Here is a 24,881-nt window from a genome sequence, read left to right on the forward strand (position 1 = left end):
TAATAATATCAGATAAAGTAGACTTTCATAGCAAACAAAATTATTAGAGACAAAGAAGAAATTTAAATATAATGAATGGATAAATCCCCAAAAGGAATTAATGACCCCAAATATCTACACATCAAGCAACCAAGCCTCAACATACATGAAGCAAAAACTTATTCCTGGCAATCCCACTTCTAGGTATATACCCAAAAGAAATGAAAGTAGGGACTTGAACAGATATTTGGACACTGATGCTCATAGAAGCATTATTCACAATTGCCAAAAGATAGAAGCAAACCAAGTGTCCATCAACTGATGGAGGGATAAACAAAATGTGGAATATATATTCAAAGGAGTATGATTCAGGTTTAAAAAGGAATGAAGTGGGGCACATGGGAAGCCCTAGTGGGGCATTTGGCAGCTGCGCGTCATGGCTCTCTCCATGCCCGGCTACTCGCCCAGCTTCAAAAAGCTGACCGAGAGGTTGAGGCTCTGCTGGAAAAGGCCCTGGAGTCATGAAACCACAACCTAGGCATCCCTCGAGCCTGTGACCCTCTATGCTGCCCTGGTGGCCAGGCTCCCCCTCCAGCCTGTCCCAGCATTGGACAGAGGAGGTGGTGGGGTGCTGTCCCATCCCACAGGAACCCCTTAGCCTGCTGGGACAACTGGTCGCCGGCCGCCAACATCCCTGAGGGGCTGAACCACAGCCTGCAGGAGGCACCAGGCCCATTTTTAGATTCTAAACAAGAAAATGATTTGCTATGGGAAGAGAAGTTTCCTGGAAGTGCAACTGCTACCAAATTAACCAAGACTCTACACATGTTGCCCAAATCTGATACTCCATCCTCAAAAAGTACTGAGTTACCTGTGGACTGGAGTATTAAAACTCAATTCCTTTTTACCTCTTCTCAACCCTTTAACTGGGCAGATCATTCGAAAGCATAGGAAGAGGCTCAAGGTCTTGTCCAGCACTGTAGGGCAACAGAAGTTACCTTGCCTCAAAGTATACAGTATCCAAAACTGTCCACTGAACCCCATTGTGCCTTCCAGCAAAGCCTTATCTATTAACTCCATCCTGCATTGTTATGGCTACCACTGTTCCCTCATATTGGAGCTGATAGAAAAATGGCTGGACAGACAAGCCTTTGGTTAAATTATGAAACCCTACAACACATTTTAATGAGTGACTGGTCTGTGAGCTTTACTTCTGTGTGTATCTGCTGAAAACAAAACTTTGCCCCTATTTCTACATTTGCACCTACCACTTTACTATCCTATTATGTGCAGCAGGATTAGCAGGAAATGATGTAATCACAGCTCTCATATCTCCCACAACTAGAGGTTTAAGAGAAGCTATGAAAAATGAAGGTAAAAGTGTAGGCTTAGAGGCAGGGCAAGATGGTGGATTGGTGAGCTGTATGTTTTAGTTACTCCTCCAGGGAAGTAGGTAGAAAGCCAGGAACTGCATGGACTGGACACCGCAGAGCAATCTGAGTTTGGGCATACTTCATACAACACTCATGAAAACGTGGAAGTGCTGAGATCAGTGAAATCTGTAAGTTTTTTGGCCAGGGGATCCATGCCCCTCCCTGCCAGGCTCAGTCCCCTGGGAGGAGGGGCCATCAGCACCGGGAAGGAGAAGGGAGAACTGCAGTGGCAGCCTTTATTGGAAACTCATTCTACTGATCCAAACTCCAACCATTGATAGACTGAGACCAGACACCAGAGAATCTGAGAGCAGCCAGCCCAGCAGAGAGGAGACAGGCATAGCAAAAAACAGGAAGAAAAACTCCAAAATAAAAGCAGATGCTTTTTGGAGTTCTGGTGAACATAGAAAGGGGAAGGGAAGAGCTCAGGCCCGCAGGCTCATTTGCAAAACCCGAAGAAAAACTGATCTCTCTGTCCCCCAGATCTTTCCTTAATAGTCCTAATTGTTTTGTCTCTTAGCATTGCAATAACGCATTAGATCTGCCTGGAGGGCCCTTTTTTTTAATCTTTTTTTCATTTTCTAAAACAATTACTCTAAGAAGTCCAATACAGACAGCCTCAAAGACTTGCAATTTGGGCAGGTCAAGACAAGAGCAGAACTAGAGAGCTCTGAGACAAAAGGCAATAATCCAGTGGCTGAGAAAATTCACTAAACACCACAACTTCCCAAGAAAAGGGGGGCATCCTCTCACAGCCATCATGCTGGTGGACAGGAAACACTCCTGCCTGTCACCAGCCCCATAGCCCAGAGCTAACCCAGACAACCCAGTGTGATGGAAGTGCTTCAAATAACACGCATACACCACAAAGTTGGGAGTGGACATTAGCCTTCCCTGCACTGTCAGCTGGTTGTCCCACACTTGGGAAGGTGGAGCAGTGTGAATTAACAAGCCCCATTCAGACATGATTTCAGCAGACTGGGAGCCTCCCTACACAGACCAGCAGCCCAGAACCACCCTGGGGGGGGGGGTGGCACTCACCTGTGACATAGCACAATCGTCCCTCAACAGAGGACCAAGGGGTGCAAGGCCTGGAAGAGGGACCCACTCGCAAATCTCAGGGGCCACATGCCAATACCAAAGACTTGTGGGTCAGTGGCAGAGACAAACTGTGGCAGGACTGAATTGAAGGATTAGACTATTGCAGCAGCTTTAAAACTCCAGTAACACCAGGGAGATTTGATTGTTAGAGCTGCACACCCTCCCTGACAGCCCAGACACATGCCCCATATACAGGGTGGGCAACACCAACTACACATACAAGCTTGGTACACCAACTGGACCCCACTAGACTTACTCCCCCACGCACCACAGAGGCAAAGTGGGGGAGAATTGCCTTGAGGGGAACAGGTGGCTTGCAGACGCCACCTGCTGGTTAGTCTCAGAAAGTGTACTCCACGAAGCTGTAGACCTCACAAATTAGAGGTAAGTATTTCAATTGGTCTACAAATCCTAAAAGAATCCTACCAAGTTAAGCAAATGCCAAGAGGCCAAAAACAACAGAAAATTTTAAAGCACACGAAAAAACCAGACGATACGGAAAAACCAAGCCCAAGCACCCAAATCAAAAGATCAGAAGAAATACAGTACTTAAAGCAACTAATTAAAGAACTAAAGATGAACGATGAGACCATCGCATGGGATATAAAGGACATCAAGAAGAGCATGGAACAGGGTATAAAGGACATCAAGAAGAACCTAGAAGAGCATAAAGAAGACATTGCAAGACTAAAAAAAAAGATGATCTTATGGAAATTAAAGAAACTGTTGACCAAATTAAAAAGATTCTGGATACTCATAGTACAAGACTAGAGAAAGTTTAACAATAAATCAGTGACCTGGAAGATGACAGAATGGAAAATGAAAGCACAAAAGAAAGAATGGGGAAAAAAATTGAAAAAAATCGAAATGGACCTCAGGGATATGATAGATAATATAAAACGTCCAAACATAAGACTCATTGGCGTTCCAGAAGGAGAAGAAAAGGGAAAAGGTCTAGGAAGAGTATTCAAAGAAATCATTGGGGAAAACCTCCCAAATCTTCTAAACACGATAAATACAAAAAGCATAACTGCCAGTGAACTCCAAATAGAATAAATACAAATAAACCCACTCTGAGACATATTCTGATCACACTGTCAAATATGGGAGGGAAGGAGCAAGTTCTGAAAGCAGCAAGAGAATAGCAATTCACCACATACAAAGGAAACAGCATAAGACTAAGTGGTAACTACTCAGCAGCCACCATGGAGGCAAGAAAGCAGTGGCATGACATATTTAAAATTCTGAGAGAGAAAAATTTCCAACCAAGGGTACTTTATCCAGCAAAGCTCTCTTTCAAATTTGATGGAGAGCTTAAATTTTTCACTGACAAACAAATGCTGAGAGAATTTGCTAACAAGAGACCTACCCTACTGGAGATACTAAAGGGAGCCCTACAGACAGAGAAACAAAGAAAGGAGAGAGAGACATGGAGAAAGGTTCAGGACTAAAGAGATTCAGTATGGCTACATTAAAGGATATTAATAGAGAAAGGGAAAAATATATATGACAAACAAACCAAAGGATAAGATGGCTGATTCAAGAAATGCCTTCACGGTTATAACGTTGAATGTAAATGGATTAAACTCACCAATTAAAAGGCATAGTTTTGCAGAATGGATCAGTAAAAATGAACCATCAATATGCTGCATACAAGAGACTCATCTTAGCCACAGGAACACAAAGAAATTGAAAGTGAAAGGATGGAAAAAAATATTCCATGCCAGCTACAGCCAAAAGAAAGCAGGTGTAGCAATATTAATCTCACATAAAATAGACTTTAAATGCAGGGATGTTTTGAGAGACAAAGAAGGGCACTACATACTAATAAAAGGGGCAATTCAACAACAGGAAATAACAATCATCAATGTTTATGCATCCAATCAAGATGCCACAAAATACATGAGAGAAACAGTGGCAAAACTAAAGGAAGCAATTGACGTTTCCACAATAATTGTGGGAGACTTCAACACATCACTCTCTCCTATAGATAGAGCAACCAGACAGAAGACCAATAAGGAAACTGAAACCTAAACAATCTGATAAATGAATTGGATTTAACAGACATATATAGAACATTACATCCCAAATCACGAGGATACACATACTTCTCTAGTGCTCATGGGACTTTCTCCAGAATAGATCATATGCTGGGACATAAAAGAAGACTCAATGAATTTAAAAAGATTAAAATTATTCACAGCACATTCTCTGACCACAATGGAATACAATTAGAAGTCAATAACCATCAGAGACTTAGAAAATTCACAAATACCTGGAGGTTAAACAACACACTCCTAAACAATCAGTGGGTTAAAGAAGAAATAGCAAGAGAAATTGCGAAATACATAGAGACGAATGAAAATGAGAACACAACATATCAAAACCTATGGGATGCAGCAAAAGAGGTACTGAGGAGGAAATTTATAGCACTAAATGCATGTATTAAAAAGGAAGAAAGAGCCGAAATCAAAGAACTGATGGATCAACTGAAGAAGCTAGAAAATGAACAGCAAACCAATACTAAACCAAGTAGAAGAAAAGAAATAACAAGGATTAAAGTTGAAATAAATGACATAGAGAACAAAAAAAAACAATAGAGAGGATAAATAACACCAAAAGTTGGTTCTTTGAGAAGATCAACAAGATTGACAAGCCCCTAGCTAGACTGACAAAATCAAAAAGAGAGAAGACCCATATAAACAAAATAATGAATGAAAAAGGTGACATTATTGCAGATCCCGAGGAAATTAAAAAAATTATAAGAGGGTACTATGAACAACTGTATGGCAACAAACTGGATAATGTAGAGGAAATGGACAATTTCCTGGAAACATATGAACAACCTAGACTGACCAGAGAAGAAACAGAAGACCTCAACCAACCAATCACAAGTAAAGAGATCCAATCAGTCATCAAAAATCTTCCCACAAATAAATGCCCAGGGCCAGATGGCTTCACAGGGGAATTCTACAAAATTTTCCAAAAAGAATTGACACCAATCTTACTTAAACTCTTTCAAAACATTGAAGAAAATGGAACACTACCTAACTCATTTTATGAAGCTAACATCAATCTGATACCAAAACCAGGCAAAGATGCTACAAAAAAGGAAAACTACAGGCCAATCTCCCTAATGAATACAGATGCAAAAATCCTCAACAAAATACTTGCAAATGGAATTCAAAGACACATTAAAAAAATCATACACCATGACCAAGTGGGATTCATTCCAGGCATGCAAGGATGGTTCAACATAAGAAAATCAATCAATGTATTACAACACATTAACAAATCAAAAGGGAAAAATCAAATGATTATCTCAATAGATGCTGAAAAAGCATTCAACAAAATCCAGCACCTGTTTTTGATAAAAACACTCCAAAAGGTAGGAATTGAAGGAAACTTCCTCAATATGATAAAGAGCATATATGAGAAACACACAGCCAGCATAGTACTCAATGGTGAGAGACTGAAAGCCTTCCCCCTAAGATCAGGAACAAGACAAGGGTGCCCGCTATCACCACAGTTATTCAACATTGTGCTGGAAGTGCTAGCAAGGACAATCTGGCAAGAGAAAGAAATAAAAGGCATCCAAAATGGAAAGGAAGAAGTAAAACTGTCATTGTTTGCAGATGATATGACCTTATATCTGGAAAACCCTGAGAAATCGACGATACAGCTACTAGAGCTAATAAACAAATTTAGCAAAGTAGCGGGATACAAGATTAATGCACATAAGTCAGTAATGTTTTTATATGCTAGAAATGAGCAAACTGAAGAGACACTGAAGAAAAAGATATCATTTTCAGTAGCAACTAAAAAAATCAAGTACCTAGGAATAAACTTAACCAAAGATGTAAAAGACCTATACAAAGAAAACTACATAATGCTATTAAAAGAAATAGAAGGGGACCTTAAAAGATGGAAAATATTCCATGTTCATGGATAGGAAGGCTCAATGTCATTGAGATGTCAATTCTACCCAAACTCATCTACAGATTCAATGCAATTCCAATCAAAATTTCAACAACCTACTTTGCAGACTTGGAAAATCTAGTTATCAAATTTATTTGGAAAGGGAAGATGCCTCAAATGGCTAAAGACACTCTAAAAAAGAAAAACAAAGTGGAAGGACTTACACTCCCTGACTTTGAAGATTATTATAAACCCCCAGTTGTCAAAACAGCATGGTGCTGACACACAGATAGACATATAGATCAATTGAATCGAATTGAGAATTCGGAGATAGACCCCCAGCTCTATGGCCGACTGATCTTTGATAAGGCCCCCAAAGTCACTGAACTGGGTCTTAATGGTGTTTTCAACAAATGGGGCTGGGAGAGTTGGAGATCCATATCCAAAAGAATGAAAGAGGACACCTACCTCACACCCTACACAAAAATTAACTCAAAATGGACCAAAGATCTCAATATAAAAGAAAGCACTATAAAACTCCTAGAAGATAATGTAGGAAAACATCTTCAAGACCCTGTATTACGTTGCCACTTCCTAGACTTTACACCCAAAGCACAAGCAACAAAGGAAAAAATAGATAAATGGGAACTCCTCAAGCTTAGAAGTTTCTGTACCTCAAAGGAATTTCTCAAAAAGGTAAAGAAGCAGCCAACTCAATGGGAAAAAAATTTTGGAAACCATGTATCTGGCAAAAGACTGATATCTTGTATATATAAATAAATCCTGCAAGTCAATGACGATCGTACACACAGCCCAATTATAAAACGGGCAAAAGATATGAAAAGACAGTTCTCTGAAGAGGAAATACAAATGGCCAAGAAACACATGAAAAAATGTTCAGCTTCACTAGCTATTAGAGATGCAAATTAAGACCACAATGAGATACTATCTCACACCAATTAGAATGGCTGCCATTAAACAAACAGGAAACTACAAATGCTGGAGGGGATGTGGAGAAATTGGAACTCTTATTCATTGTTGATGGGACTGTATGATAGTTCAGCCACTCTGGAAGTCAGTCTGGCATTTCCTTAGAAAACAAGATATAGAGATACCCTTCAATCCAGCAATTGCACTTCTCGGTATATACCCAGAAGATCGGAGAGCAGTGACACGAACAGATATCTGCATGCCAATGTTCACAGCAGCATTATTCACAATTGCCAAAAGATGGAAACAACCCAAATGTCCTCCAACAGATGAGTGGATAAATAATATGTGGTATATACACACGATGGAATACTACACGGCAGTAAGAAAGAATGATGTTGTGAAACATATGACAATATGGATGAAACTTGAAGACATAATGCTGAGTGAAATAAGCCATGCACAAAAAGAGAAATATTATATGCTACCACTAATGTGAACTTTGAAAAATGTAAAGCAAATGGTTTATAATGTAGAATGTAGGAGAACTAGCAATAGAGAGCAATTAAGGAAGGGGGAACAATAATCCAAGAAGAACAGATAAGCTACCATGGGAAAATTTAATGTTCTGGGAATGCCCAGGAATGACTATGGTCTGTTAATTTCTGATGGGTATAGTAGGACCAAGTTCACAGAAATGTTGCTATATTATGTTACTTTCTTAGGGTAGAGTAGGAACATGTTGGAAGTAAAGTAGTTATCTTAGGTTAGTTGTCTTTTTCTTACTCCCTTGTTATGGTCTCTTTGAAATGTTCTTTTATTGTATGTTTGTTTTCTTTTTAACTTTTTTTTTCATACAGTTGATTTAAAAAAGAAGGGAAAGTTAAAAAAAAAAAAAGAAAGAAAAACAAAGAAAAAAAAAAGATGTAGTGCCCCCTTGAAGATCCTGTGGAGAATGCAGGGGTATTCGCCTACCCCACCTCCGTGGTTGCTAACATGACCCCAGACATAGGGGACTGGTGGTTTGATGGGTTGACCCCTCTACCATAAGTTTTACCCTTGGGAAGACGGTTGCTGCAAAGGAGAGGCTAGGCCTCCCTATATTTGTGCCTAAGAGTCTCCTCCTGAATGCCTCTTTGTTGCTCAGATGTGGCCCTCTCTCTCTGGCTAAGCCAACTTGAAAGGTGAAATCACTGCCCTCCCCTCTACGTGGGATCAGACACCCAGGGGAGTGAATCTCCCTGGCAATGTGGAATATGACTCCCGGGGAGAAATGTAGACCCAGCATCATGGGATGGAGAACATCTTCTTGACCAAAAGGGGGATGTGAAAGGAAATGAAGTAAGCTTCAGTGGCAGAGAGATTCCAAAAGGAGCCGAGAGGTCACTCTGGTGGGCACTCTTATGAACAATATAGACAACCCTTTTTAGGTTCTAATGAATTGGGGTAGCTGGTGGTGGATACCTGAAACTATCAAGCTACAACCCAGAACCCATGAATCTTGAAGACAATTGTATAAAAATGTGGCTTATGAGAGAGGACAGTGGGATTGGGGGTGCCATAAGGATCACACTCCTGTTTGCCTAGTTTGTGGACGGATGAGTGGAACGGTGAGTGTAACAAACAAACAAGCAAAGAAAGAGACAAGGGTGTCCAGTGTTCTTTTTTACTTTAGTTGCTCTTTTGCACTTTAATTATTATTCTTGTTATTTTTGTGTGTGTGGTAATGAGGGTGTTGGGGATTGATTTTGGTAATGAATGTACAACTATGTAATGGTACTGTGAACAATCAAATGTATGATTTGTTTTGTATGACTGTGTGGTATGTGAACATATCTCAATAAAATTAATAAAAAAAGTATAGGCTTAAAGTGAGACTACCACACTTATATATAGTAAACACTTTTCTTTAAAACTAAATCATCTTTTCTCTAGTTGATTACAAATATTCTATTTTTAAATGTTTTATTTCTTCATTCCTGACATTTGAGCAACTATTTAGCTGTTCCTTTTACAAAGCTTTAAGTTTATGGTGTTCCCCGTTCTCTAATAGCTTGAGTAAAACATATTGGAGAGGAATATCTGAATATGTTCTTATAGAAATTTTTCTATAGTATAAATTACCCCCTTAATAAATGATTTTCAAACTGGGTTCAGTATCCATTAGTGGATCATGAAATCAATTTAATGAGCCAACAGCACTTTTTCTGATTTGGTTTTGTTTTTGTTGAGATAAGAATTTTTCCTTTTATCTTAATTCTGAATTTAACAAGTGTGGCAGCCTGTGGCCTGAGCAAAACAGGCCTGCAGATCTTGATACACAGCAGTCTGTGTAACTGAGGCAGCTAATGTTTAACCTACTGTCAGTAAAGCCAGTAAAGAGAAAAACGGTAAATTGACCTTAAAATGTAACTTCAAAATGTGAAACAGGAAGGAGACAGGAGGTAAGAGGCTTCTGGTTTCACAAAAGGGCAACAATGTTAATCTAGTCTACCTGCTTCCTGGCCCCCAAGTGTTAATACTCTTGTGGTTATTTACAAATCCCATCCTATGCTCCCCCACCCTTAGGAATGCCTTTGTCTTAAACCCTTGTAAATGGCTTGCTGTCCTCTTTGCATTGCCCAGTCGACTTCCCCACAAATGTGATGCTCACCTGGCCTGAGAGAGCCATCATGATCTCTCCGCAACTTCTCACCCTGTAAGTAAGCCCTGAATAAAAGTTCATGTATCAGAAAATGCTTGTTGTCTTCTTTGGCCTCTGGACTGGCATGGCCCTCATGGGCTGCAACAACAAGCAAAGATATTAATAGATGCTCCATTGCTGTCTGGGGCTATTTGCTTAAATGTTTTCCAATCCCTGGTTTTCCTTCACTTCTGTTTCCTTTTTTGTTTTTGGTTTTTTTTTTTTTAACTTTTTTTCCTCTTTAATACTTGCACACTTACAGTACAATTACAAAAATAATAGAAACCCAATATGGACAACTCCATACCCATGACCCCTCGCTGATACCCAGATCCACCAATTTTAACATTTTGCTACATTTGCTTTATCATTCTATCAATCTATCTATCTGTCCATCTTTCTGTCTTTCTTCCTATTAGTCCATAAATAATTCTAATTGATTCTAGTTGAATTGTCAGCCACTGGGGGGATGCAGCTTGGTGGAGAGTGTGTTTGGGTTTTTGATATTTGTCTTGCATGCCCATCTCTTCTGCCAGGGGTACTTTGCTCTTCATCTTCATCACTGACTGTTTGCTCCCTGGGAGACTGCTATGGTTGGTTGGGGTTCCCACTTCACAAAGCTGCCATAAAACTACTTGAATTGAACACTTTATACTGCCATGTACACTTCTTAAGAACAAGGATATTCACTTATGTAACCACTTAAAGTGCAGTTATCAAGTTCAAGAAATTTAACATTGAAATAAAGCTTACAGTTTTTATTCCAGTTTTTTAATATTTCCCAAAAATCTCCTTTTGGACCTTTTCTCCTCCATTATTAGATCCCATACAGGATCAAATATTTCATTTAATTGTCATTGTCTCTTTATTTGCTTATTCTTTTTTATATCATGGGAACATATATACTTTATCATCTCAACCCAAGCATATTATTCCATGTAAATACATTTACACTGTTGTGATATCTTCACCACCTTCCATTACTAAGACTGTCCCATCTCCCCAAACAGAAACCCTATATCCATTATGCATTAACTCCCCATTCCCCTTGCCCCATCAACACCCCCACTCTGGCAACCTGTACTCTTAATTTCTATCTCTTTGACCTTGCATATTCTGTCTCTGATGTTTTCTTTTTTAGTTACATGGGGCTTAAATTTAACATCCTGAATCTATAACACTCATTTGTTACACTTGTGTTTTTTAAGTGAAATAAAGTAGAATATAAATTATGAAAAAGTTTCAAATGCAGTCAGGACATATTTTGTTTCCTGAACCATTTGTTTTAAGGATATACATGAACATGTATGTGTTTGTGTGTTTGTGTGTGTATTGTGGGAAGCTGTCAGGAAAACTTGGACATTACTGCTTTAATAGATGAATTTTGAAAATTAGCATTCTGAGATTTGGTACTGTCTAAAAGTAGGGTATGCCAGTTAAATATTTCTAGATTGTATTAAAGAAAACTCAATTACATTGTTCCTTTTTATGTATGTATTGAATTTTCTCTGCCTTTAATAAAAGAAAATAGCCATAAAAAGAAGAAAGTATCTGGAACAAGCTTGGGACACAGTGAGTATGTAATTTAAGTAACATTTTATATTATCCAGTGACTTATGGACTTGGGTGGTTTTGTGGCAGTTTTGTGAATTGGGAACCCTGGCTGGCTGTGGCAGTTCCCGGGGAACGGATGGTCGGTGGTGAGGATGGGGAGGAGGGTTTTTCCTGGCTGGGGGAGACAGGTATGCAAGACAAAATTAAGGTACCAGGCACGCTCTCTGGCAAGTTATGTCCTTTCAGTGTCGGTTCATTTAACTAGAATTAATTTTTATAGAACTAGATATGTGAGCCATATGACAATGAGTTTTATATGACTATAATCCTAAAGCCATACTAAAATTAATTATCCATCATGACATTAAAAATAAGAAATCCTAAGTAGCATTAAACTGTGAAGAATTATTAAGACATTTAAAAAAAGTTAACAGCATTCCTTTTTGTAATGGGGGGAAAGAATATGTTCTTGACTAGAGAAGAAGTTAGTCTTTATTGGTTGGCAATTTATAGTCAATTCAGATGGTCAAAGAGAGATTTAATCTAAATATATGCCTTACACTGTTAATGATTGCAGGGAAGAGCAGGGTAGTGAGAGAATTTCCTTCTTATACTGGAGGAAACAGGTTCCAGGTGATTCTGAAGCAAGATAGCTTGCTTTTCCTATTGGCATGAGATTTGCATTTGCAATTTCTTTGATTGTCATCTTCAGGTGCAAAGAGAAACATGAAGTGCAAATGGATCACAGACCTGAATCTGTTGTGTTGGTGAAAGGAATCAGCACCTTTACATTGCTCAATTTTTTGATCAACTGTAAAACTTTAGTTGCTACATCTGGTCCATAGGCAGGACTTCCAACAACCCTGTTATCCCCTATCACTTTCCAAAGTGTCACAATGCAAATGCTCAAGGTAATAAAAAGAAAAAAAGAAATTCTACAACTCACTAACCTCCATAATGTAGCTTTTTAAGAAATACTTTACTTTCTTTGATAGGATAAATTCTTGATTGTTTTTTAATAACCCCTTCTAGCATTTTTACTCAGAGCATGTTTTGTTGTTCTTACTTTCCTCCCAGGAAGAAATTGCTTGATAATAAAACTAACTCAATTAGATGAGAATAATTTTCTTTAGCTAATAAGTATAATGGGCAACAAAAGTATTTGTTGTTAATTTCTTTTTTTGCTTAATGTCATTTTCATTTTTTAATATTCATTTTACTGAGATATATTCACCAACCACACAGTCATACAAAACAAATCATACATTCATTTGTTCACAGTACCATTACACAGTTGTACATTCATCACCAAAATCAATCCCCAACACCCTCATTACCACACACACAAAAATAACAAGAATAATAATTAAAGTGCAAAAGAGCAACTAAAGTAAAAAAGAACACTGGGCACCCTTGTCTGTTTGTTTGTTTGTTTGTTTCACCCACCTTTCCACTCATCCATCCACAAACCAGACAAAGGGGAGTGTCATCCCCATGGCCCCCCCAATCCCACTGTCCCCTCTCATAAACCACATTTTTATACAAAAGATTCATGGGTTCTGGGCTGTAGCTTGATAGTTTCAGGTATCTACCACCAGCTACCCCAATTCATTAGAACCTAAAAAGAGTTGTCTATATTGTGCATAAGAGTGCCCACCAGAGTGACCTCTCGGCTCCTTTTGGAATCTCTCTGCCACTGAAGCTTATTTCATTTCCTTTCACATCCCCCTTTTGTTCTCCATCCCACGATGCCAGGTCTATATTCCTCCCTGGGAGTCATATTCCACGTTGCCAGGGAGATTCACTCCCCTGGGTGTCTGATCCCATGTAGGGGGGAGGGCAGTGATTTCACCTTTCAAGTTGGCTTAGCTAGAAAGAGAGAGGGCCACATCTGAGCAACAGAGGCATTCAGGAGGAGACTCTTAGGAACAAATATGAGGAGGCCTAGCCTCTCCTTTGCAGCAACAGTCTTCCCAAGTGCAAATCCCCTGGTAGAGGGCTCAATCCATCAAATCACCAGTCCTTTATGTCTGTAAGCACATTAGCAAGCACTGAGGTGGGGCAGGCCAATGCCCCTGCATTCTCCACCAGCTCCTCAAGGTGGCTCTGCATATTTTTTCCCTTGTTTTTATTTATTTATTTATATATTTTTTAAAGTTTTTTCCTAAATCAACTGTATGAAAAGTAGAAAAAATTTTAAAAAAATTTAAAAATATATAATAAAAGAATATTTCAAAGAGACCATAACAAGGGAGTAAGAAAACGACAACTAACCTAAGATAACTACTTTACTTCCAACATGTTCCTACTCTACCCCAAGAAAGTAATATAATATAGCAACATTTCTGTGAACTTGGTCCTACTATACCCATCAGAAATTAACAGACCATAGTCATTCCTGGACATTTCCAGAACATTAAATTTTCCCATGATAGCTTATCTGTTCTTCTTGGATTATTGTTCCCCCTTCCTTAATTGCTCTCTATCGCTAGTTCCCCTACATTCTACATTATAAACTGTTTATTTTACATTTTTCAAAGTTCACATTAGTGGTAGCATATAATATTTCTCTTTTTGTGCATGGCTTATTTCACTCAGCATTATGTCTTCAAGGTTCATCCATATTGTCTTATGTTTCACTACATCGTTCCTTCTTACTGCCGTGTAGTATTCCATTGTGTGTATATGCCACATTTTATTTATCCACTCATCTGTTGAAGGACATTTGGGTTGTTTCCATCTTTTGGCAATTGTGAATAATGCTACTGTGAACATTGGCATGCAGATATCTGTTCGTGTCACTGCTCTCCGATCTTCTGGGTATATACCGAGAAGTGCAATTGCTGGATTGAAGGGTATCTCTATATCTAGTTTTTAAAGGAACTGCCAGACTGACTTCCAGAGTGGCTGAACTATCATACAGTCCCACCAACAATGAATAAGAGTTCCAATTTCTCCACATCCCCTCCAGCATTTGTAGTTTCCTGTTTGTTTAATGGCAGCCATTCTAATTGGTGTGAGATAGTATCTCATTGTGGTCTTAATTTGCATCTCTAATAGCTAGTGAAGCTGAACATTTTTTCATGTGTTTCTTGGCCATTTGTATTTCCTCTTCAGAGAACTGTCTTTTCATATCTTTTGCCCATTTTGTAATTGGGCTGTCTGTCCTATTGTCATTGAGTTGTAGGATTTATTTATATATGCAAGTCTTTTGCCAGATACATGGTTTCCAAAATTTTTTTCCCATTGAGTTGGCTGCTTCTTTACCTTTTTGAGAAATTCCTTTGAGGTACAGAAACTTCTAAGCTTGAGGAGTTCCCATTTATCTGTTTTTCTTTTGTTGCTTGTGCTTTGTGTGGAAAGTCTAGGAAGTGGTCGCCTAATACAAGGTCTTGAAGATGTTTTCCTACATTATTCTAGGAGGTTTATGGTGCTTTCTTTTATATCAAGATCTTTGGTCCATTTTGAGTTAATTTTTGTGTAGGGTGTGAGGTAGGGGTCCTCTTTCATTCTTTTGGATATGGATATCCAACTCTCCCAGCCCCTTTCGTTGAAAAGACCATTGTGACCCAGTTCAGTGACTTTGGGGGCCTTATCAAAGATCAGTTGGCCGGAGATCTGGGGGTCTATCTCTGAATTCTCAATTCTATTCCATTGATCTATATGTCTATCTTTGTGCCAGTACCATGCTGTTTTGACAACTGGGGGTTTATAATAATCTTCAAAGTCAGGGACTGTAAGTCCTCCCAGTTTGTTTTTCTTTTTTAGAGTGTCTTTAGCCATTTGAGTCATCTTTCGTTTCCAAATAAATTTGATAACAAGCTTTTCCAAGTCTGTAAAGTATGTTGTTGGAATCTTGATTGGGATTGCATTGAATCTGTAGATGAGTTTGGGTAGAATTGACATCTTAATGACATTTAGCCTTCCTATCCATGAACATGGAATATTTTTTTCCATCTTTTAAGGTCTCCTTCTATTTCTTTTAGTAGAGTTATGTAGTTTTCTTTGTATAGGTCTTTTACAACTTTGGTTAAGTTTATTCATAGGTACTTGATTTTTTTAGTTGCTATTGAAAATGGTGTCTTTTTGTTGAGTGTCTCTTCAGTCTGTTCATTTCTAGCATATATAAACATTACTGACTTATGTGCATTAATCTTGTATCCTGCTACTTTGCTAAATTTGTTTATTACCTCTAGTAGCTGTGTCGTCGATTTCTCAGGGTTTTCCAGATATAAGATCATATAACCTGCAAACAAAGACAGTTTTACATCTTCCTTTCCATTTTGGATTCCTTTTATTTCTTTGTCTTGCCGGATTGCCCTGGCTAGCACTTCCAGCACAATGTTGAATAACAATGGTGATAGCAGGCTTACTTGTCTTCTTCCTGATCTTAGAGGGAAAGCTTTCAGTCTCTCACCATTGTGTACTACGCTGGCTGTGGGTTTTTCATATATGCTTTTCATCATGTTGAGGAAGTTTCCTTCAATTCCTACCGTTTGAAGTGTTTTTATCAAAAACAGATGTTGGATTTTGTCAAATGCTTTTTCAGCATCTATTGAGATGATCATTTGATTTTTCCCTTTTGATTTGTTAATGTGTTGTAATACATTGATTGATTTTCTTATGCTGAACCATCCTTGCATGCCTGGAATGAACCCCACTTGGTCATGGCATATAATTTTTTTTATTAAATTCAGTTTTATTGAAATACATTCACACACCATACAATCATCCATGATAAACAATCCACTGTCCACAGGATGATAACATAGTTATGCGTTCATCACCACAATCTATCTCTGAACATTTTCCTTACATCAGAAAGAACCAGAACAAGAATAAAAAATAAAAGTGAAAAAGGAACACCCAAATCATCCCCCCATCCCACCCCATTTGTCCTTTAGTTTTTATCCCCATTCCTCCAGTCATCCATACACTAGCTAAAGGGGGTGTGATCCACAAGGTCTTCACAATCACACTGTCACCCCTTGTAATCTACATTATTATATAATTGTCTTCAGGAGTCCAGACTGCTGGGTTGGAGTTTGGTAGCTTCAGGTAATTACTTCTAGCTATTCCAATACATTAAAGCCTAAGAGGTGTTATCTATATAGTGCATAAGAATGTCCACCAGAGTGACCTCTCGACTCCTTTTGGAATCTCTCAGCCACTGAAACTATTTCGTCTCATTTTGCATCCCCCTTTTGGTCAAGAAGATACTCTCAGTCCCACAATGCCAGATCCACATTCATCCCCAGGAGTCATACTCTGCATTGCCAGGGAGATTTACACCCCTGGGGGTCGGGTCCCACGTAGGGGGGAGGGCAGTGAGTTCACCTGTCGAGATGGCTCAGTTAGAGAGAGAGAGGGCCACATCTGAGCAACAAAGAGGTACTCAGGGGGAGACTCTTAGGCACCATTACATACAACTTTAGACTCTTCTTTGTGGTAATGAGCCTCATAAGGGCAAGTCCCATGCTCGAGGGTTCAGCACATCAAACCGCCAGTCCCGATGCTCGTGACAACATCAACACCAGTCCAGGTGAGGATGTCCAACATATCCGAGGATCTGGGGGAAGGTGCTTTTTATTGTCTGCCCAAATTACTCTAGGATGTGTCACTATTTCACTCCAGCCTATACTAACCTACCATATCTCACTTCCTATTCAAAGTTCCATGCAATTGTGGTGTCTGAACAAATTGACTGTAGAGTTGTACCGTTTAGAAAATTTAGATCCTGTACCAAATGGATATCTATTCCCTTGGTCTCATATGAAAGTTGAAGTTTTAAAACACAATCAGTTTCAAACTTTATCCTTTATCCTGGCTTGCCCTGGTCTTAACTAGAGCTGTTTCATTCATATCACTAATTGAAGTTTGGGCTCTTTTTCAGCTTTTTTTTTTTTTTTTTTTTTTTTTTGACAGTGGCTGTATGCACTAATACTGACATTCATATCTGCCAAGCTCTAGCTCTGAGTTTCAGGTGTCTTAGAGATATGCATTTTTCCAGAGACCAATCAGGTTATACGCTAGGGGATCAGCATCTCAAAGTTTAGAGATAGGCCTTACAATTCAGGGATAGAGTTAACTGCTGTAAGAGCTTACAATCTACGGACTATTAAAATTATTGTGTCCACGTTAGGCTGTTCTAAGATTCAATTCTGAGTTTACACATTGTAGTTAGTCCATATTGGTGAGGCATCATCCCTCTCACCATGTTTTCTCCAACACTTTTACTCCTATATATATATTTTCCTACAATTTTATAGAGTTATATTCACATACCATACATTTATCCACAGGGTACAATCAGTTGTTCATGGTTTCATCATAAAGTTGTACATTTATCACCACAATCAGCACTTGAACATACTGATTACTACAAGAAACATTGTTTTGTTTTTTTTTTTTAGCAATAAGAAAAAATGATAAAAAGAAAAATAACATGTCATACAATACAATATACTACTAAGGTCAGCAAATAACACCGCTACCAAGAATCCCATATTACTCCCCTATATCCCCCTCTCATATACATTTAGCATTGGCATATTGCCTTTGTTACATTTAATGGAGGTATATTACAATGTTACTGTTGACCATAGACACCAGTTTGCTTTGATTATGTTTTTTCCTGGATACCATCCCTTTTTCAAATTTCTACATGGTTGACATTCATTTGCTTTCCCACATGCAAAAACATTTTTATATTTGTATATTTAGTAACAGTCATTGGCCACTCCAGTTTTTGCCACATTATACAGTCCCAGTCTTTATCATCTATCTTTACCTCTGCTGTCATACATTCTCCTATCCCACCTCTTTCAGCTTTACTCACAGACATCTTTGTTCAGTGTACTTACAATACCGTGCTACCATCAGACAGTATTATGCTATCTATTTCTGGATCTATGCAATCAATCCTAAACATTCTGTAGTCCTTCAGAGATCAGCCATTTGATGCTGAAGGCATATGATTTTTTTAATGTGTCTTTGGATTTGATTTGCAAGTGTTTGGTTGAGGATTTTTGCATCTATATTCATTAAGGAGATTGGCCGGTACTTTTCCTTTTTTGTAGCATCTTTACCTGGTTTTGGTATCAGATTGATGTTAGCTTCATAAAATGAGTTAGGAAGTGTTCCACTTTCTTCAATGTTTTGAAAGAGTTAAGTAAGATTGGTGTCAATTCTTTTTGGATAGTTTGGTAGAATTCCCCTGTGAAGCCATCTGACCCTGGGCATTTATTTGTGGGAAGCTTTTTGATGACTGATTGGATCTCTTTACTTGTGATTGGTTGGTTGAGGTCTTCTGTTTCTTCTCTGGTCAGTCTAGGTTGTTCATATGTTTCCAGGAAATTGTCCATTTCCTCTACATTACCCAGTTTGTTGCCACACAGTTGTTCATAGTATCCTCTTATAATTTTTTTAATTTCCTTGGGATCTGCAGTAATTTCACCTTTCTCATTCATTATTTTGTTTATATGGGTTTTCTCTCTTTTTGATTTTGTCAGTCTAGCTATGGGTTGTCAATCTTGTTGATCTTCTCAAAGAACCACTTTTGGTGTTATTTATGCTCTATTGTTATTTTGGTCTCTATGTCATTTATTTTGGCTTTAATCCTTGTTATTTCTTTTCTTCTACTTGGTTTAGGATTGGTTTGCTGTTCATTTTCTAGCTTCTTCAGTTGATCCAGTAGTTCTTTGATTTTGCCTCTTTCTTCCTTTTTAATATATGCATTTAGTGCTATAAATTTCCCCCTCAGTACCGCTTTTGCTGCATCCCATAGGTTTTGGTATGTTGTGTTCTCATTTTCATTCATCTCTATATATTTAGCAATTTCTCTTGCATTTCTTCTTTAACCCACTGATTGTTTAGGAGTGTGTTAACCTCCAGGTATTTGTGAATTTTCTAAGTCTCTTAGGGTTATTGACTTCTAATTGTATTCCACTGTGGTCAGAGAATGTGCTTTGAATAATTTCAATCTCTTAAATTTATTGAGCCTTGTTTTATGTCCCAGCATATGATCTACTCTGGACAAAGTTCCATGAGCACTAGAGAAGTATGTGTATCCTGGTGATTTGGGATGTAATGTTCTATATATGTCTGTTAAATCCAATTCATTTATCAGATTGTTTAGGTTTTCAATTTCCTTATTGGTCTTCTGTCTGGTTGATCTATCTATAGGAGAGAGTGATGTGTTGAAGTCTCCCACAATTTTTGTGGAAACATGAATTGCTTCCTTTAGTTTTGCCAGTGTTTCTCTCATGTATTTTGTGGCACCTTGATTGAGTGTATAAACATTTATGATTGTTATTTCCTGTTGTTCAATTGCTCCTTTTATTAGTATGTAGTGCCCTTCTTTGTCTCTCAAAACATCCCTGCATTTAAAGTCTATTTTATGTGAGATTAATATTGCTACACCTGCTTTCTTTTGGCTGTAGCTGGCATGAAATATTTTTTTCCATCCTTTCACTTTCAATTTCTTTGTCTCCCTGTGTCTCCCATATGCAGCATATTGATGGTTCATTTTTTTGATCCATTCTGTGAATCTATATCTTTTAATTGGTGAGTTTAATCCATTTACATTCAATGTTATAACTGTGAAGGCATTTCTTGAATCAGCCATCTTATCCTTTGGTTTATGTTTGTCATATTTTTCCCCTCTGTCTATTAATATCCTTTATTGTACCCATACCGAATCTCTTTAGTACTGAACCTTTCTCCGTGTCTCTCTCCCCTTTGTTTGTTTCTCTGTCTGTCGGGCTCCCTTTAGTATGTCCAGTAGGGCAGGTCTCTTGTTAGCAAATTCTCTCAGCATTTGTTTGTCTGTGAAAAATTTAGGCTCTCCCTCAAATTTGAAGGAGAGCTTTGCCAGATAAAGTATTCTTGGTTGGAAATTTTTCTCTCTCAGAATTTTTAATATGTCATGCCACTGCCTTCTCACCTCCATGGTGGCTGCTGAGTAGTCACTACTTAATCTTATGTTGTTTCCTTTGTATGTGGTGAATTGCTTTTCTCTTGCTGCTTTCAGAACTTGCTCCTTCTCTCCCATATTTGACAGTGTGATCAGAATATGTCTCAGAGTGGGTTTATTTGTATTTATTCTATTTGGAGTTTGCTGGACATTTATGACTTGTGTGTTTATGGTGATTAGAAGATTTGGAACATTTTCCCCAACAATTTCTTTGAATACTCTTCCTAGACCTTTACCCATTTCTTCTCCTTCTGGAGCACCAATGAGTCTTTTATTTGGACATTTTATATTATCTATCACGTCCCTGAGGTCCATTTTGATTTTTTTTTATTTTTTTCCCCATTCTTTCTTTTGTGCTTTCATTTTCCATTCTGTCATCTTCCAGGTCACTGATTCGTTGTTCAACTTCCTCTAGTCTTGTACTATGAGTGTCCAGAATCTTTTTAATTTGGTCAACAGTTTCTTTAATTTCCATAAGATCATCCATTTTTTTATTTAGTCTTGCAATGTCTTCTTTATGCTCTTCTAGGGTCTTCTTGATTTCCTTTATATCCTGTTCCATGCTCTTCTTGATACCCTTTATATCCCGTGCCATGGTCTCATTGTTCATCTTTGGTTCTTTGATTAGTTGCTCTAGATACTGTATTTCTTCTGATCTTTTGATTTGGGTGCTTGGGCTTGGGTTTTCCATATTGTTTGTTTTTTTCATATGCTTTAAAATTTTCTGTTGTTTTTGGCCTCTTGGCATTTGCTTGACTTGATAGGGTTCTTTTAAGATTTGTAGACCAATTGAAATCCTTATCTCTAATTTGTGAGATCTACAGCTTCATGGAGTACACTTTCTCTGACTAACCAGCAGGTGGCATCCACGAGCCACCTGTTCCCCTCAAGCCAGTTCTCCCCTGCTTAGTCTTTGTGGTGAGTGGGGGAGTAAGTCTTGTGGGGTCCAATTGGTGTACCAAGCTTGCATGTGTAGTTGGTGTTGCCCGCCCTGTGTAAGGGGCATGTGTCTGAGCAGTCAGGGAAGGGGGCGGCTCTAACAATCAAATCTCCCTGGTGTTCTTGGAGTTTTAAATCTCCTGCAATGGTCTAATCCTTCAGTTCAGTCCTACCACAGTTTGTGTCTGCCACTGAGCCACAAGTCCTTGGTATTGGCATGTGGCCTCTGGGACTTGCGAGTGTGTCCCTCTTCCAGGCCTTCCACCCCCTGGTCCTCTGTTGAGGGATGACTGTGCTATGTAATATGTGAGTGCTGTCCCCCTAGGGCGCTTCTGAGCTGCTGACGTGTGTAGGGAGGCTCCCAGTCTGCTGAAACAATGTCTGAATGGGGCTTGTTAATTCACGCTGCTCCACCTTCCCAACTCTGTGACCACCAGCTGAGGGTGCAGGAAAGGCTAATATCCATGCCCAATTTTGTGGTGTATGTGTGTTATTGGAAGCATTTCTGTCACACTCAGTTGTCTGGGGCAGCTCTGGGCTATGGGGTTGGTGACAGGCAGGAGTGTTTCCTGTCCACCAGGATGATGGCTGTGAGTGGACACCCCCCTTTTCTTGGGAAGTTGTGGTGTTTAGTGAATTTTCTCAGCCACTGGATTATTGCCTTTTGTCTCAGAGCTCTCTTAGTTCTGCTCTTGTCTTGACCTGCCCAAATTGGAAGTCTTTGAGGCTTTCTGTATTGGGCTTCTTAGAGTAATTGTTTCAGCAAAAGGAAAAAAGATTAAAAAAAGAAAAAAAGAAAAAAAAGTGGGGTGCCTCCTGGCAGATCTAATGAGTTATTGAAATGCTAAGAGACCAAGCAATTAGGGCTATTAAGAAAAGATCCAGGGGGCAGAGAGATCAGTTTTTCTTTGGGATTTGCAAATGAGCCTCAGGGCCTGAGCTCTGCCCTTCCCCTTTCTATGTTCATCAGAACTCCAAAAAGCGTCTGCTTTTATTTTGGAGTTTTTCTTGCTGTTTTTTGCTATGCCTATCTCCCCTCTGCTGGGCTGGCTGCTCTCAGATTCTCTGGTGTCTGGTCTTAGTCTATCTATGGTTGGAGTTTGGATCAGTAGAATGAGTTTCTGATAAGAGCTGCCACTGCAGTTCTCCCTTCTCCTTCCCAGCACTGACGGCCCCTCCTCTCATGGGACTGAGCCTGGCAGGGAGGAGCATGGTTCCCCTGGCAGCAAAAACTTACAGATTTTGCTGATCTCAGCAGTTTCACATTTTCATGAGTGTTGTATGAAGTATGCCCAAAGTCAGGTTGCTCTGCAGTGTCCAGAGAAAGCAGTTCCTGGCTTTCTACCTACTTCCCTGGAGGAGTATCTCAAACATACATCTCACCAATCTGCCATCATGCCCTGCCTCCCTGGCACAGCTTTTTTTTCTCATTTTCATTTTTTCAGCCAAGAATGGATGTTATATTGTAGCAAAAGATCTGAAAAACTGGATCATGGATAAGTGGAAAAAGTAACAACTGTCTATTAGTATTATTAAAAATTTTGTATCTGTAAATATTTAAAGCAATAGAACTGAACGGTTTTGATTTTTGTTTTCCCAATTTTTATGCATTGAAATTGTATTACTAAATCAGAAGATACATGAAAAAATTATATTCTCTAGAATATAAGTTTACAATCTCATGATTTGGAGTAGAACGTGCTGGAAATTGAGAATTTACTGATGATTCTTCTCATGTAACAAATTTCTTTGATGTCTTAAAAACCACTTTTGTTCCAAAATGAAAACTTACCACCAAACGACAAATATGTTTAGCTAGGGGTCAAAAGTACTGACTGGATCTTGCAAAATTGTGGTCATAATTTTTTGTTTAAATTTTTATGGATGCACAAAGTGTAAATGTGATGACACAAGTTCATTCTGGATACAAGGGCCTGTCATGCCTCATTCTCTGCATTCTGTGTCAATGCTACTCAAATCTTCACAGAGTGGATCCTTTTCTTCAGGGTTGTATACTCATGAGCCAACTGCTGTATTTAACATCCACCCACCAGTGGACAAAGTACTGGATAAGGTAAATTGGCAGCTATAAGCAGATTGTTTTAGTTGTAGCACTTCTGTTTTTTAAGACTGATCTAATCAAACTGAGTTACCCCAAAATAGCTGGAGGAAATAAGTGATTTATGATACAGCCAAACTTGTATTCCAGTTATCAATTATGAATTACTAGGAAGCAGGGCTAATATGTCTGTATATAAGCTGTTTTTGTGAACTTAATTGTGCCTGATTCCTTTGTAAGGTTTATGGAAACTGCCTTTTAAATCAATTCAGTGTGGATGTTATATTTGCCTTTAATTTTTAACATACTTATGTTTTTATTTGGAGGGTTATAATTATTAAGACCTTTAAAACTTCCTATTTTTTAAGCAGTTAGCCAGACTTGTAAAAATAACCAACATTAAGATTTTAGTGTGCCACTATCTGAAAGTTCTTGGGGATCAACACCTATTGATATGTTTATAAACATGACTGACCTGTTTATTTATCAGAGTCCCCATGGTAATTAAAAAGCTGATAGGCTTTTTACTGACTTGGATTTAAATTTCCACAGAAGAGTGTTCATAAGGATCTTGATAACTGTGGGTTGCATCCTAAGACTCTGGAACAACTTACTCAAATACCATTACTGGGGAAATTATCTTTATGGCACATGGAAATGAGTGACTACAGTAATACTTGGAGATCACGAACACCAAAGTAAGCGTAAACAGAATCTTTGAGGAAAAAAACCTTCTAACAAGGAAATTCAAGATTCTTATACATTTTTCTTTAAAACTCATGTCTGAAGTTAAAAGAAAGGAACAGGACCAAGAATTATTCATGCTATTTTTAAACATTAATTTTTTATGTTAGCTTTTATTACAGGCTTTGAGCAGTAGGATTTTTTAAATCAAAATTTTCTGTTTTTACTATTTTGAGATTAGATATTCAAATATGAAGGTAACTTTTTTGTTATTTAACTACCTCCAATAACTTGAATGAGAATTCTAGATCCCCTACAACCTAAGTATAAACCAAGTAGAAGACAGAATTAATGTGTTTACTTTCAAGTGGGAAATTCAGACTGTGTTGCAATTTACCTCATGGCATTGTGACCAGACATATAAGGGGAAAACTTTATTACTTCAACAATTTATGTGAGACTAATTATTAAGTTCTTATTTTTTTAAGTACAAATATAGACACTATCTGCTGAGCTCATTGTCAATGCTTTTACCTCAGCTTCTTTCCTACATTTTAATGCTTGTTAACCCAGAGAAAAAAGATATTTTGTATTACATGTAGTGTTAAGAGTTGTGTATCAGCTGGC

The 24,881-nt window shown here is 38.4% G+C and overlaps 1 pseudogene; it reads left to right on the forward strand.

The window, feature by feature from the left end:
* Positions 1-415: 415 nt before the first annotated feature.
* LOC119524046 lies at positions 416-24,272 on the forward strand (annotated as a pseudogene).
* Positions 24,273-24,881: the final 609 nt, after the last annotated feature.

Source organism: Choloepus didactylus, chromosome Y (genome assembly GCF_015220235.1).
Source record: "Choloepus didactylus isolate mChoDid1 chromosome Y, mChoDid1.pri, whole genome shotgun sequence".
Lineage (NCBI taxonomy): Eukaryota > Metazoa > Chordata > Mammalia > Pilosa > Megalonychidae > Choloepus > Choloepus didactylus.